We start from the raw sequence: 15033 nt of genomic DNA on the forward strand, positions 1-15033 counted from the left end.
AGTTTCCATTCTCTCTGGGGAACATACGGTGCCAAGAGTTTTATCACCGTCTAGCAAGTGACACTTGGACAATAATTAGGAGATGGGCTAAATCATTCTAACATTTTTTTTTATTTTGTTTTTTGACTGCCCGATGACTTTGATAGGGCTTTACTGAAAAATCGATAGTGCAATGGCTCTTCGTAACTTCCCCCTGTTGTTCGGTAGCAGTGAAAGATACAACATGATAAACCCCATGTCTAATACGTGATATTTTTAATCACCAAAGTTTATAATCTTCAAAATCCTGTTGTCCTTTGCCTATGATATGAACTATGTTCTTTAATTTTTCAGGGTTTACATTCCATTTTTGTTTCTGAAGTCCTACATGACTTCTAAAAATTGCAGTTTTGAAGGTCTCCGTTTCTCTCTTTATTATACTAGTAAGGTTTTTGTTTCATGCAATATCCCAAATACTTTAAGTAAAATCTGTTTTCATTTTCATACAGATAATTTAAACTACTTGCATGTGACTCTCACCTTTCTAGTCTCATTGACCCTGGATTTAATGTTGTGTTCCAATGCGCCTCCCTGACAAGGCCTGCCTTTTTACAGCACATTTATTTAGTGTAAAAAGAAAAATATTTAACAACGAAAAATAAGATAGCAAGACTGCACTCCCCACATTTTTGAAGAAGCGGATACAATATACACCATTACAGTATGGTGCTTGCACAGTGCTTTTGTTTACTGTCTTCTCTAATTAAATAGTTATCAAAGGTACTGTGCTGTATGGCTTTTTTATGAAAGGTATTTTTAAAAACTGCATCTTCCTTGTATTGAATCAAGGTATTTATGTTGGAAGGGATCTCTGGAGGTCATCTAATCTAACCCCCCCCCTCAAAGAAAGCAGATCCTACTAAAGAATTATTTCCCATCTCATGTGTTTGTACAGTTCTGCACACCTACAGAACGTCCATCAAAAAAAAAAAAGAGAATTACCTGGGAGAAATTAAAAATGGTGTGTGTTACGCTACGTAGAAACTAGTACAATTAACCTGCTTTTGAGGTTGTAGATAGATTTTACTTGGAAAAGTGTGAAGTAAATGCAAAATACTGTAGATAAATGCATATTTCCTTTTTTCTTCTTGTTCCCGGAAATATTTTGTCAGTGTTTATCAGGTGAAGCCCAGAAGCCTGAGGACAGATGGGTAGGATGTCCCACCTGCATTCCAGCTCTTGCTCCAGAAGAGCGCGGCTCTCCCCTAGGTCCGGTAGCTGCAAGCCCCGTGCAGATGTTTGAAATACTCCGCGCTGTCTGAAGCACTCAGGCATTTGAACGGCTTCTCTCCCTCGTACTATTAATCTTGCTGATGGCACTGACGACATCGGGGTGACCCTAACAAGTACAAGAGCAGAATTTTGGGAGAATGTGGGGTTTTTTTTCCAATAAGTGATACATGCTTGACCCTTTAAACAGCTCAGACTATTTTCAGTTTGAAGCTAGTGATTAGCTTAAATGGTTAGACTCCTGCCTGGAAAATGAGAGATTTGAATTTAGTTTTTCCAGTATTATGTGTAATACAAATGAATACATGTTACTCAATGGTAAGTGTAAGGGAAGAAGGAAATATAGTCCATATGAAGCCTACGGATAAATTTTCCCAGCGGATTGTATCATAGGTATGAACTAGCTCATGCAAATCCAGCTTCAGTCTGACTGGACATCTGAACGTTACCCTGGAGAATACAGACCACAACCACTGCCAGTGTGACAGGCCCGATGGAGAAGTGTTCCAAGAGGTCTAGAAATGCTTAGTCTTATTTTTCTATCAGCACAATTGGGATGTATCATTCATTTCAGCCTAACCAGCTCTTGACTTCCTTCTCCAGCCATTCCACATGCTGGAGTGTTCCTGCAGTTCAGCTTCCAGGTCTAATCCAACAGGCAGAAAAGAAGTTCTTGTCCACTGCAGCTCTTCTATGGGTACGTAAACAACATCATGTCAAACGATCCTTGTACTCCAGCCTCAGAAATTTATATCCTCACGTTTCAAAATGTTGTATATGCACTTCCGCAGTGGTTTGTATCTATCCTAACATATATTTAAAAAAAAAAAAAAGAAAAGTCTCCATTGCTATGATCACATGTGCTTTCCAGAACACGACTAACTGGAATTTTTGGTCTTCTCTAATGTGCAAGCTTGGAATGCCTGAGGCTTCATGGGAAGGTATTTTAATAGAGAAGTTATAAAAGTATTGCTGTTAGTCACATAAGTAAAAATTCTCTGTTTAGTACTTGAAATCAAGGTACTAACGTTGGTATTTTTCATAAAAACATGTTATGCATGTTTAAAACTTATAATACTGCTTCCCAACAAAACTGACCACCTTAGCCTTTAACTAGTAACTGTTTCTAAAAGGGTAATGTCTGCAGAGCTCTCTACCTGTAGAAGTCAATACTGTTCTGGCTGATGTCTGAGGGCAGAGTGCCTGTTAACTCAGAGCATTTCTTGTCACTGGGCTGGTTTCATAACCTACAGATACTGAAAAAAAGCCCTTAACTTCTCATTTTCAAATAGTTTTTTAATTGTGAGGGCTGCCACAGTAACTTTCAGATGTAAACTTTTGGTATTCGGTCTTTTTAATATGTTGGCAATGAGGGTCTGAAGGAGAGTGTGAGTTTATACATGTAAGAACTGCATGTAGATTGATTCAAGGGAAAAGGAGTGCAATCACAATACCAGAACTCTTTAAAAGTATTATCTTAATCACACAAAAAGTCTTAATTTATATGATACTGATCATGCATCTTAATGTAAATATGGGATAAATGATGTTTATTGGCTACCTGGCACCGAAATTGTTTCTTCATGCCTCCTGCCCCGGGAAAAACCCTGACTCATCCATCTCATAGATTTGACATTTTGGGGTCCTGTGAGTTCTGTTTAGTCTATCAAAGCTCTGCTGATCTAAGCTGTAGGAATGAATTAATTATACACTACGTTACTACTACTATTCTTATTCTCTAATGATTACCATATACTTAGTACTGTACCTAAGCTAAAGGTACTAAAAAATTACGTAAAGCTACTAAGAGTTAGCATCAAGTGAAATCCGGACACTGTAGCGGTATATCAAAGGTAATTGATGGATTAATTCTCAGGTGTCTCTTGAACCTGTGTACATGCCAAAAGCCACTGTTACCGTATGTTCTGCACAGAAAATAGCATCTAGACCTGGAACAGACCTTCTAGATCAAGTCCACTATTTTCCCCTTACGTTCATATAATCACATTCATAAATTTGTTTTGTTGTTGCCAATTAGCAGCAGAATGAAAATAGCATAATTACGTTTCATAGCTGTTTCTAATTCTGTTTTTCCTTTCTTGCCTTCATGGTTGAGCAAAAGGGAGCAGGTAACCCTGCATGAGGAAGGGCTGGAGAAGGTGCGTGAAGAGCACCTTCACAAACTGCAAGGTTCTCACAAACTACGTAGTTGTGATTGACTTTTTCAGTTTTTCTACAGCTGGAAGGCAGGATGATTTCACTGCCGTGTAGGAACAGTTTAATAAATTCAGATGAGAGTTTTCTTAGGCCCAAGCTCTCATTTTTCATATTATTATCTTGCAATGATATGTTGAGGCATGGTATGTATACTGGTATGTATTGGCATTAATTAGGCCTGTGACTAACAAAGGTTTGTGTTCAAGTTCACAAAAATGTACTGGGGAGAAAAACACTTGAGAGTATGTTTGTAAAAGGGGTAGGGAATTTGAATAAATAACAGCCATTGTAGCAGAGCACAATTTGAACCCTATATGGACTCTTTGGAACTGTCAAACGTAGAGGAATTAAACTACGTGAATTATAAAGAACTTTTAGATAACTGTGGACTTCTAGGTACACTGATACCTTTGAGAATGCCTGTCAGGCTGAGTTTGTGACTTCTTTTTAAAAAGACATGTACAGTTATAAAATCACGTACGGGTAGAGTCCACTTCCATTTCTACAGAAATATTTGTGTTTTTAAAATGAAGTGATAGATGTGTTCTGTAAAGCGTCCCGGCAGACCTTAAAAGCAGTTGTTATCTTGGAGAGCTGTTCTACCTCCATATAGTTCCATGTATAAACACTGCTTTAATTTATAATACAGCTTTCTCCTCTTCTAAGTGTATTTGGTAATTGCTCCAACACCACAGTAAGCTCACTTTTGGTGAGTTCTAGGGGTTTTTATTAGCAAAGAGTAGTACTTCGTAACTGTACAATTTCTAAGCACCAGCTGAAGTATTTTCAGTGTTTACTCTATTTATATTTCCCCAGGCTCCCACTAGTTTGATTCCTTCTTAGACAAATGTTTCCAGTAGCTGCAGGTGTCAGAGCTACCGGATTGTTTGCCTTGAGGAAAAGAAGATTTGCTGTTAGTTAAAGGTTATTGATGGAAGGAAGCTCCCTGTTTTGTGTGTCCGCTTATTGATGAGTAGGAATAACTTTCCATTAAAAGGTGTATGTCTGATGTCATAAAAAAAAATTCTAATGACACACACATACATAGCATCACCTTTGGTTATTTTAGCTCATTCAAGGTATTAAGAAGATTGTCACCTTAAAAATATTACCCAAATATACTGTTCTGTTAAAGCCAAATATTTTTAGGAAGTTCTAGTGATCCAGGAAACTTATGTAACTTCAGAATGGAAAGAAGAATTGTAAGAGATGAACTTTGGCATTTAAAAAATACTACTTTGAAACAAAGCATTTCACATAAACGTTTCAAATATTCTGTTCAACAAGGACATAGTTCAGAATTTTTAAATACTTTTGCAAAATGGGGTGGATGCCTTCTAGTTGTTTCTTGGTTTCCTTGCTGTCTTTTAGTAGTGACATAAGTTTGATCTTGCTGATTGTAATTCTGTTTTCCAGGACCATCACCATTTTGTCAGACAGTTCAGAATACAGCTGGGGTGTATTTGCCTTCCAATTATTCTATCTCAAAATTCTTTTCCCTGGATGCAACAAAAAATGATAGATTGAATTTAAGGTGGAATGCCGTACTATTTACTATTGATTCAATTTAAATGTGTAAGATATATAAAACCCTGGTTAAACTAGCCCACATAATCAAGAAGAGATTAGTGTACCTAGAAGGACAACTTTAATCCTTGATTTTCCCAATTTTTTAAATCTAAGCCAAGAACATATATTCCATGAAATTCATGCCAAACTATCAGTATATTTAAACAGATTTGGTTTTCCAATTTGATGCACTTTAATTTTTCAGATTTTCAGAAAGTAACAAACATCCATCCTTTGAAGATATTCTAGTCCCTGTTACTTTTGAATTCACAGAATCACAGAATCCCAGGTTGGAAGGGACTTCAGGGATCACCTGGTCCAACCTTTCCTGGCAAAAGCAGCTTCTAGACAAGACGGCCCAGCACCCTGTCCAGCTCAATCTTAAAAGTGTCCAATGTTGGGGCATCCACCACTTCCCTGGGGAGATAATTCCAACGGCTCATTGTTCTCATTGCAAAAAATCTTCCTCTTGTGTCCAATGGGAATCTCCCCGGGAGTAACTTGTACCTATCACCCCTCATCGTTGCCATGTGACTCCTTGTAAAAAGGGAGTCTCCATCTTTGTAGCTATCCTTTAAATACTGGGACGTGGTGATAAGGTCTCCCCTCAGCCTCCTTTTCTCAAGGGTGAATTCATTCTTTATGTCCAGGAATTTAGTTTTTACACCCTGTTCTAGGCTCCTCTCTCTGAACTCTGAATAGGCCCAAGTGGGAAGAAAAAAATCAGATTTCTAAGCTGAGAGCATCAACCCAGCTTCAACAAATTGTATTTTTTCTTCAACCTTAATAGCTGACACCGCCAGGGCAAAAATACAGTAGCTTGGGATAAAATTAGGGCTCTTTCAAAAAATTCTCTCATGTTACAGTTTCCCTTTGGTGTTCTGGGACAAAGTGCAGTTCTAGTAAGGTTTTAAAAAATCCTAAAAATTAATTTTTAGCCGTCTGGATGACTAAGAAAACTGATTAATGCTAGACATTTTGGAAGGTGGCATTACACACTTGCTTGTAGCTCTAGATGTCTGAGTAGCTTTTAGATCTAGTCCTTGGTTTCAGCTTGAAAGACAATAAAAAAAAAGGTATACATTTTCTGAAACTTCACTTTCTATATGTAAATGCCTTGATTAAAATATTCAAAGAAGGGCAAAGAATACAATATTGCCTCGTCTGCACTGGGATAGTTTTCTACAAGTTTCCCGTGTCTGCCAGTGCCTTGTTGGGAATTTACTGGAGTTGGGTATATATCTGCAAGCTTTTTCTAGAGTAGCATCTTAACTCTCAGAAGGGTCTAAAACACGTACTATTAGAACATTAATAACCACCAAAAACTTACACTTTTTAATGCTAATCTAGGTCACTAGAAAGCAGTGATTAATATTTAACTCCTGGGTGGATGGGATTGTAGTTAAATACTGTTTTTTCCCAAATAATCACTAGCAAAAACACCCCACCACAAATAAGAAGATAAACTGCCATTCATTGCAATTGTCTTTCTGCTTGGTTCTTTTTTGTTTTGTTTTTTTCCCCTCTCTATTACTGTGCTAACCACAGACATAAACAGCTCTGGCAAACAATGTGTGTGCTAAAATTAAACAGCACATGCCGAACAATTTTCTCTGATCTCCCATCCTGCCCAAAAGAACCACAGAAGTCCCCATTAGTGTTTTAGAAACAGCTTCAACAAAGGTAGAAAACGGTTCTGCAGCATTCTCAGAGAACTTCAAAACTGACACCAATGAATAACCCCCTGCACCAGTACAGGTTGGGGGATGACCTGCTGGAAAGCAACTCTGTAAAGAGACCTTGGAGTCCTGGTGGACAACAAGTTGACCATGTAGCCAGCAATGTGCCCTGGTGGCCAAGAAGGCCAGTGGTCTCCTGGGGTGCATTAAAAAGAACATGGCCAGCAGGTCGAGGGATGTCATCCTCCCCCTCTACTCTGCCCTAGTGAGGCCCCATCTGGAGCACTGTGTCCAGTTCTGGGCTCCCCGGTTCAAGAAAGACAGGGAACTACTGGAAAGAGTCCAGCAGAGGCTACGAAGATGATCAAGGGACTGAAACATCTCTCTGATGAGGAAAGGCTGAGAGACCTTGGGTCTGTTTAGCCTGGAGAAGAGAAGACTGAGAGGGGATCTCATCAATGCTGATTAATAACTAAAGGGTGGGTGACAAGAGCGTGGGGTCAGGCTCTTCTCAGTGGTGCCCAGCAATGGGACAAGGGGCAACAGGCACAAACTGGAACACAGGAAGTTCCATCTCAACATGCGGAAAAACTTCCTTACTTTGAGGGTGGCAGAGCCCTGGAACAGGCTGCCCAGGGAGGTGGTGGAGTCTCCTTCTCTGGAGATATTCAAAACCCACCTGGGTGTGTTCCTGTCCAGCCTGCTCTGGGTGACCCTGCTTTGACAGGGGGTTGGACTAGATAATCTCCAGAGGTCCTTTCCAACCCCTGTAATTCTGTGATTCTGTGTGAATATTTGGAACTGGTACCTGAGATATCCCACAGTGAAATTCCAAAATGGTGCTCCGTAACAGCAGAGATGCTTGGTCACCTCGGCAAGGCGGTCAGACAGAACAGCCTACGTGCACAAGTGCCCTCCTGACAACCTCTGTCCTCAATGCCCTGATCGCCTCCAGGACTTCACTGCTGGTCTTTAAAGTTCTTAATTGTGCAGCTTCTCGTTATACTCTGGCTCTCAGCAGACGCATTTACATCAGTGATCCAGTACCACCTATGCTGCGTGGCCCATGCTATTTTGCATCACAAGGCTGGTGGAAGGAAGGTAGACAAGAAGAAAGAAAAAAATTCAAGTTGTGGAATCATAAAGACATAAAGGCAAGATCAAAAAAATAGAAACAAGTGCCCCTTTCTTAACAATCCCATAATGAAATGTAACTGTGTGAAAATCAGGGGAAAGCAATGCCTCCCTTCAGTGGCATTCTTCACATGGGAACAATTATCTCCTTTTTATCAAACGCTCAAAAGCAGAAGATCTTTCTCTAGATTAAAAAAGGGAGACATATGAGTTATAAAACTTTGTATGGCTGTGCCTTACTCCTGAAAAGCCTCTCATTTACAGAAATTCAGAATTTTAAGTAAACTTGCCATGCTCAATGCCCTGGAAAAGTTAGGTGTCTAGAAGAGGATTAACTGAAATCAGTTTGCAGGGCAGATTGTAACCGAAGCCACCCAACAGAAAATGCAATTTGCAGCCGTGACTTGTGTGGGGGTGCCCACAGCAGCCCAGTGCCCTTTTCCTCTGCCTCTAAACAATGAAGAGAACATCTTCAGAGGGAATTTTGGGGCAGGACCACTGTACTCAGACTCACCATGCAGCTGAAAGCTTGATAAACCTTTCACTTAAAGAAAGATCAATCATTTTGGGTCTCAAAATTGTTCTAAGATGTCTAGATACCATATAGGTTTTCTTGTAAGCCCAGCAACCAAAATTAATCTTGTTGGTTTGTGTGAAGAGATACTTTCATCAATAAATCCTGAAGATTTATACCAAGGACATTATTTTTATCCATGTTTTACTCATGGAAAATTCAAAGCGCAGAATTCTAAAAGCACAGAACGGTACTGATGGAAACACGATTAAGATCTACACACTCTCAACTCTATGTCCAAATAGCAGGGCTTTCTGCAATTGGAAAGGAAAAAACCAAGAAAGTAGACTTAAAGATACTTTAATAAAATAGTTTTAAAAACTTTTAAAATACTTAAATGCATACAGGGAAGTTTGAATCTTAGAATTTTTTGAAGTGCCTGAAAATTGGTATGTTAAAAGTGATCCTACATTCTTGCTTTACTAAGACACTCATAATGATTGTTTCCATGTTCCATTAAACAATTTTGAAATAACTTTTTATTCCAAATTTTGACTGAAAAGCGGGATGCTTTTCAGAGGGAGAACACACTCTCCCTCAGCCTGTGCTTTGTCAAAGTGAATCTGGTCACTCTTTTTGAAAGATGTCTGCATATTTAATACTAACTTTCGAGACAAACAATTTTTAAATGGGAACATTGTTTTATTCTCTCAGCCTCACAAACTAAGAACTTCCTTTATACCTCCTTTTGAGAGGGCAGATAGCTTACTATAAGAACATACAAGAAAAACTGGAAGTTGAATTGAGTCCAAATCCATACTGTGAGAATGAATTTTCATATTTATGTGACAAAGACACAACTTATACAAATAAGCAATTTTAATTGAAAAATGCTGACAAAATGCTAACTATTTGGACTGTACAATCTGTTTGTTATTTTGGACATAAAAGAGTCTTAATTTTATAGAAGAGATGTGATGGGACTATGTATTATTCAAAGTTCTCAATTGTCAATATAAATATTGTGATCTTGTTCAACAGTGAGGGGATTGTATTCATTTTGGCAATATTCAAAATGCAATCAACCATAGATTATGAATGCCTTTAGACACTGTGCAATGGTGCATAAACCAAATCAATTATCATTTTTGGCTAGGCTTATCTGGCACTGAGACTGGAAACCTGGTCTATTGTGAATTGTGTGCACCTCCAAAATACATACAAACTATTTTCTTGTTTCTGTTTGCTTAATTAGTATACATGACATTCCTAGTTGTACCGGGCATGGGAATCTTTACCATCCAATTTTCACATATGTGTCCTACTTCTATGAAATTTATCTAGGAATTAAACAAACCCAGTTTATCAGTCTTGAGTACCTTGTTGCACGTAGCTTCTTGTCTCGCTCTTACGTGGTACCTCACCACGTTATTAATCAACATGTGCAGCACGGAGCTCACACCATGAGATTTTAGCAGCATTTTGAACTCCACATGGAAGTAAATGACTAAATGTGTTTTCAGTACGGTTGCCTGGATAATTACTCGAATTATGCTGCCAGTACAGGTCAGTCTGGATCTTTGCCACCCCTGCTATTTGTAATCCTGATCAGAAATAGACAACTCTGCCAAACTGGGCATCCTGTCAATCTGCTCATACGAAACTCAGCAGCATCGAGGAATTTTCTTGAGTGCTAAACAGTGGCCTCCCACAGAGGAACAAAGGAGCCAGAGAAAGAGATTATATTCTCTGAGCTTCCTGCATATCACTCTGCTTTATTCCAAATGTCAAAACCCCTCTCTTCTTGGCTAAATAAGCCATTCATTTAAGACTTGATTCCAATCAGTAATTCAGTTCACCATTCCATTAAAAATGGCACATCCCATTTTATCACAACTGTAAGGCATGGAAGTTTTCCCCACATTCCTCAGTATATGTTGCATTTAGAGGATGCTCTCTTCAATCATACTATTACTGTCTTGACAGTTTAGTCATTGTTATTCATGAGGACTTCTTGATGCTTATCTGCAAGTTGTTCAAACTTGTCAAGAAGATCACATAGCGATGACCTTGAAATGAGAATGAATGAGGCCTTTGTGTTCTATAAATCAGTAACAGTCAGCACAATGCTTATATTTTTCTCCTGGGAGAAAAGAAGATAGCTTACCTGTGGCCAGAAGCTTCTGTACTTGCACGTAATACTTGTAACTAATGCAAAATTAAACCTCTAATATAGAAGGTGGAAAAAAACCCCATCCCTCAAAGGAAAGCAAAAAGGACAGTTTTCAAAACCGGTGTTCAGCCCAAGTTGCTGGAGCAGAAGAAATCTGAGTGTCAGAGAAGGAAACGAATATATATGATTCAGAGTCTTTCAGGAAAACTTTAAAGACATTCCAGAAGAGCCTGACATAATTAAAAGAGCTGTAGATAGATAAATACATTGAAGGAATAACCAAACAGCACATTAGAGGAAAGTGTAAGTATTACTGAAACACAGCTAAATTTATTAGCAAAAATAAGGTACTCCTCAAAATTTTAAATTTGAAGTTAATGAATAGCATTACGTATAAAATAGTAGGTTGAAATTTTAAGGAGAAAAATCAAATTATATTCTCCAGAATCATTTTTTTTTTAACCCTTAGGAGTAAGCAATAAGGAAAAGCAACCTGTCTTTCTAGAAAAGCGACTATCAGATTGATGATACGGAAACCTTCAGTTTTCTTTTCACCAGTATGGCAACTGGATCCCAGAATTTGCTGAGAAACCCTCAAAAAAATTTAAAAATGTCTTGGCATTCTGTGTAAAAACACGTAGCTCTAAGGGCAACTTAAATGAGTAAGGGATTGAGCAGCTACCTTATGAGGAGGGACTAGAAAGGTTGGGAGACTTCAGCAGTGAAAGGAGAAGGCTGGGAAGAAAAGTGATGAAGGGTTAAAAAGTCATGAAAATAGTCGATAAGGTGAAGGCAGAACTTCTGTTTACTCTGTCCTGTAACACGAGAACTTAATAAAAATAATAGAACATTGGTTCAAAACAGATAAAGCATTTCTTTAAACACAACGTAGTGGACTTCCGGCACTCGCTATCACGTGAGATTGTAGAGACAAACTGGTTCAACAGGTTCAAAAAGGGATTAGACAAATAGATGGACAATAGCTCCATAGGGTTGGGATGTACCTCTACATCCCTAACACAGCAGTTAGTGGAAGCGAAAGGGGAACGGACCTCTGAAAACAGCTGGGCTTGTTATTCTCCCTGAGCAGCCTCTCCCATTGCCACTGCTGGACACAGAGAACTGTGCTGGAGGGACCATTGGTCTGACCCAGTAAAGCCTTTCTTACCTTTTTAAAATAAAGTTAGGAACTCTATTTGAATGCAAGCATCAATCTGATACTAATCCTCAAAGTGAATGTGAAGCTTGAGTAGTTAAATTTGTTGTTAAAATAACTTAAGAAATCAGTGTTACTTATCTTGGCCTCATAAAAGTAAAAATTGGGTGTGCCAAGTAAAACCAATTTCAGTAAATGCTGTTCTCCCTTTGCAGGAATACTGCTGCTTTCTGAATTGTAGGAATTTGTGGTTAATTTGTTTTAAATATACAGCTTGTATATTTTAAGATTCTATATTGTATCGTATATGGAGAAAGTACTACATGGTTGTATGTACTTACAAATTTACAGCCAGGCTTAACCCAGACACCAGCATAGAGCAATTTATTGCTTGTTAGACATATAGTGGTGCCCATAATATTTCCCAACACACTGCTTTATTTTTTACATTTATGATGTAGAAAAGTCCAAGCTATAAAACTCATTTTGTTGGCATAAAAAGGGGATGATTGTGTGAGGCTTTGTTGAGCATGAGCTCACAAAAGATGTGTAAATTTTCAGCACATCAGCTCTAATTATACACAGATGTGATTCTCTGTCTCCATTTTTTTTTAAATTTTAAAAAAGACACCCTATCCCTCTATTTGCTTGCTTCATGAAAAATATAGAAGCAGCAGACAAAATGCATTTTTCAAGCAAATGTGTAACATACATATTACTAATGCTGTCTTCAAAATGCTAAGAAATTCAGTAGAATACTCTACTTCTAAGGAAATCTCTCTAAACATTCATTCTATCACACCAAGGGGGGGTGGGTGGGAAGAAAGCATGTTCTGAAAATTAATTGTTCTGGACTCAGTTTCAGTAAGGAGGAAGGTTTTGATCCAGGGCTTCTTGCTTAGCTGCTGCATTACATACCTTAGATCCACATAACAAATCTTCAAGCGTACAGGAGCCTGCCCCATCTGTGTTTCCACTTTGAAGTTCACGTTGCCGGATGGACCGAAGTTTCCAGTCAGATTCACAAAGCCCACCTGGGTGGTCTCTGCTCTGCAGGTAGGCTCAGGTGAGCCACATGAAGGATGTCTACATTAGTTAAGTTATGCAGGCTAATAGGACAGGAACTGTGGCATTGAAGAGTTAGTGCTGAGAGCTTAATATAGAATCACAGAATCATAGAATGGTTTGGGTTGGAAGGGACCTTAAAGATTCCAAACCCCCCTGCCCTGGGCAGGGACACCTCCCAGCAGACCAAGTTGCTCAAAGCCCCATCCAGCCTGGCCTTGAACACCTCCTGGGATGGGGCATCCACAGCTTCTCTGGGCAACCTGTTCCAGTGTCTCACCACCCTCACAGTCAAGAATTTCTTTCTGAGATCTCATCTAAATCTCCCCTCTTTCAGTTTAAAACCATTACCCCTTGTCCTATTGCTCCACTCCCTGATAAAGATTCCCTCCCCATCTCTCCTGTAGCCCCCTTCAGGTATCGGAAGGCTGCTGTAACATGCACACCATACATTTTGGGAAGGTTTCCTTAGGGGCATTTCTAGCCTGGTCCCGTGGCTGGAGAACATTAGGTGTGCTTTTGGACCGTATCTCCTAGTTTGATCTCATCCAAAAGCAACCTAGTTCCTATGCTTTGAAGTTGCTTCCTGATGTGAGTAAAAGCATGGTAAATACTCTAGAAGCATATGCTGAAATTCTAATGGTGAAATTCAGCCATGTGAATGATCAACATTCAAAATCAGTTACATTTCAGTACTTTAAGCACAAAGGTCTTTCATGGTCTGGGTTACTTAGAGGCCATGCTTGAGAAGGGTTTGCATCAGAATACTTCTAACCTTCCTCTAGTATGAGACTAGATAAGGCTATGGAAACTGTAAGGTATCTGAGGAACTTCATAGTATGAACAAAAATAAGAGCTTGTTTGCAAATATAACTTTTGCTTTAACTGCATTTATCCACCAGATGGTGTCCCACAACATGTCCTTTCGGAGCTGCCTGAAAGAAGGAGGAATGGTTCTACATCTATTTCACAGATACCAACGCTGGATTTTGGAAACTCACAGATATTTTTCAATATTTGAATGCACAAGGAAAAATTTTAAATTTTATCAAAATGCCAGGTCTGGAAAAAATAATGGTAAACGGTGCTCTTTATTGCTGCATTATATATTGCCTATTTTCCTCTTTCAGTGAGCCATGGAGGGAGGAAGCTCTCAAGTGTCCATATTTTATTAGAAGTGTAGAAAAACTGCATGGTTTAGGGAATATTGACGCTAAACTAATCAATCCAAGCTGGTTTAGGAAAAGGTTGGGCTTATATAGACAGAAAATATTCAACAGTCTACTCAATGACAAAATTTTGAAAGAGGGAGGCCACTAAAATGTGGAAAAATAGATCCTTTTGATTAATGACTCAGTAATGGAAGAATGTTGCCCATACCCATCTGCGTCCCAGAAGTGAAGGAGATGGTTTATCTCCTGCCAGGACAAAAGCCAACACAAAAAGAAGATCTTACAATGGAGAATTCTGGTGAATCTTTGTGGTCCCTATGGGGTCTATAGTAACAACAGGCAAAGGAAACGTGACAGACTAAAAAAAATCTCACAGAAAGCCAGAAGATGAGAAATTAATTTTTTTACTGAATAGGGCTACAGGTGTGCATTGGAGTGGAATTTGGTTCTGTGTTTACAAAAGTATACAATATCACTTTAAATTCTCTCCTAGCAGAATAGTAAGACAGGAAAAAACAAATAGAAGATAAAAATAGAATCTACAGTTCCTGTAGTGTGTGGTTCATTATGCATCTGTTGACTAAACGGAAAGAGCTCATGGCAATGGGCTATATTACCATCTGTACAAAATGCTTCATAAATTCTTGATACTTAAGCCAACATTTCAAATACTTTTTCAAAATTAGGAGTCTAAAACTGGTTCTTAAATTAATGGTCTGATTCTCAGTTGTACCAAGTGCCCCACAATATCTGCTGAGTCGTTAAGAACTACAGCGATCAACATTTTAATAGAACTCACATAGGTTTGTAAACTTTTCCCCTCACCTTTGCCACTGCTCTCACCAAGATATTCTCCCCTGCTGTTTCCTCTTTCCTCTGCAGGATGAGAACTGTTGCCAGCAGGCAATTTTTGTGTTGGACAAGTAGATACATAATCAAGGGCAAAGAAAAGTTGACCTCATACCATGTAGATCCCACACTCACAGCTGTGACTGATTCAGTTAACTTTGAAGAGCGTCGATGTTTCTTTTCCTGGTGCTCTTTCCAACATCTGCTTTGGATGAGGAGGAAGGTTCTGGAGATAC

Source organism: Numenius arquata, chromosome 7 (assembly GCF_964106895.1).
Source record: "Numenius arquata chromosome 7, bNumArq3.hap1.1, whole genome shotgun sequence".
NCBI lineage: Eukaryota > Metazoa > Chordata > Aves > Charadriiformes > Scolopacidae > Numenius > Numenius arquata.